Source organism: Echinops telfairi, unplaced genomic scaffold (assembly GCF_000313985.2).
Source record: "Echinops telfairi isolate 266 unplaced genomic scaffold, ASM31398v2 ScPeMD7_7424;HRSCAF=8462, whole genome shotgun sequence".
Lineage (NCBI taxonomy): Eukaryota > Metazoa > Chordata > Mammalia > Afrosoricida > Tenrecidae > Echinops > Echinops telfairi.
The window spans coordinates 93414616-93416802 of record NW_022111324.1 but is presented as its reverse complement, the minus strand read 5'-3'; the positions used below and the strand labels follow the sequence as shown (position 1 = coordinate 93416802).

At 42.1% G+C, this 2187-nt stretch overlaps 1 pseudogene; it reads right to left on the bottom strand.

The window, feature by feature from the left end:
• Window positions 1–1427: 1427 nt before the first annotated feature.
• LOC115872377 overlaps window positions 1428–2187 on the bottom strand; it is a 15701-nt pseudogene continuing 14941 nt past the window's right edge.

Here is a 2187-nt window from a genome sequence, read left to right as displayed (position 1 = left end):
CCGTAAAATGACTGAGGTAGTTAGTTAGTTTATTGTGCCAACCTGGCCAATAAGCACATGTGGGGTTAATTGAAGGGTGGAGGGATAAATGGCTCATGGAGCCTCGCCTTTCTAGTTCTCAGGTCTCTTGTTTTCTGATGGTCAGGCTAGGGTGCCTTAGCCAGTTCCCTGCTTCAGCTGGCAAGGCTCACTTCCTGCAAGACATCCCCGAAGAGAAGCTGCATAGATCTACCCTGATGCAGCCCTGGGTGCTAGAGCAGCCATGTGGAGACCCCTGCCAGCACTGAGATGTTTACACATTCATGGACTCGGCTTTCCTCCTGCAGTCGGCATCATTGCATCTGTTTTGTGAGATGGAGGAGGACTTTGTGGATTGGTGACCGACCTAAGAGTTAATGTTGGACTTGTGGGCTTGGGCAGCACTGGGTTGGGATGTTTTCTTGATGCACATTAACCTTTATATAAAACTCTCTCTTACACATGAATTTATGTGGATTTGTTTCTTTAAAGTACCCAGACTAATACAATGATTTTTAAAAATAATAGTAATAATAATAAAAGGGCAATTACTGAAAATGAATTCAAACCTGTTCCTTGCAGCTAAGCTAGGAAAAGATGTCAGAGTTTATATTTACCAGAATGTGAGGTCATGACCTGGCCAGATTTGAACTCTTGAAATTCTTTTTTTTTTCTTCTTAAATTTTGAACTCTTTGTCTCATTTCGAATTATTCTTATAGACATTTTATTGCCTTTTTCTGATCTCAGATTTTTGAAACTTACATTATTCAAATGAACACACACAAAATGAGACCATAATGAATAAGCTACTTTAAAGATACTGAATTTCAACCAACATGCCATCGTTGCTCTAAAAACAACTGCGTGTGTTTATGTTAAAGACTTGTGGCATACAATGCCAGTAGAAATTTAATAAACATGTTCTACAAGCAAACATATTTTATATAGTGACATGTAAAGACAGTAATACTTTTTTTATTGTCTTTCATTGAAACAGACACAAAAAATGTTACAAGTGTCCATAAAGCCTGGGAACATAGGTGGATATGCACACTGCTTTCAACGACGTTTGTATTCTTTACAGTTCGCAGACACGTAGGCATATATATGAGTGTGCACATGGACATGCATATATATTTGTGTGTGTGGAGTCCCTGAGTGCTACAAGTGGTTAATGTGCTCAGGTGCTAATAGAAAGGTTGAAGGATTAAGTCCACTCAGAAGTACCTCAGAAGAAAGGCCTGGTGATTTACTTCCAAAAATCAGTTCTGAAAACCCTGCAGAGCCCAGTTCACTCTGACACACATGGGGTCTCTGCGAATGGATAGCAACTAGTCTTGGAAGCACAGACACAATGTTCCTAGACTTTATGGGATTTATAGGCACACTGTAGAATGGAAATCAAGTTTCACATCCCTGGAATCCTGGTGAGCCTCACCCAGAAATAGTCATCAGACAGTAGGTGTCTTTTGACCATTCAAGTCCATCGGTGGCCCTCTGGTCTTGAAGAACAAAATTCACAAATTCCCTTGTGAGGGCAACATAGGCAGAGCCCAAGGACAGGGTCAGATTCTGGGGAGGAGGTGTTTTCTCCTCCCAGTCCTCAGCATGAAGGAAAACAAGGACTATCTCTGTTGCCAGGACACATATTTGGTCTTTCTGAGAATATGAGGTGGAGGCAGCACCCTTGGGGTGATATTTTTCCCTTTAAACCCTTTCAGATACTGAACGATCTCCTTGTTGGTTTTCAGGGGGAAATCTTGCCCACAGGTGTTGATCACGTACTTCCAGGGAACCAGCTCTGCAGTTTGCTCACTGCCTCTTTGAAAGCAGCTGTGGCCTTCTCATCCAGGCGAATACAGTAGACATTCTGGGGCACGTAAAGGGACCCAAAGAGCTCCATCCAAGTCTATGGGTGACCATGATATAGGCTAAAGGGAACTCAGCTTCTTTGCAAAGAGGCTTTGTTAGGCAGTGGTTCTGTATCAAGTACTGTTGGCATGTTATGTCTCCAAGTGACGTCAATGGTGTCTACTCATCTAAGAACACTTTCTTTCCTGTCACAAGCAAATCACAGACTTCTGTGAGGACTGATGTGTTTGCGATTTTCCCCACTTGCAGGCAATCGTGTTGAGTAATGTGGTTGGTATGTAAGGAAAAAAAAAAAA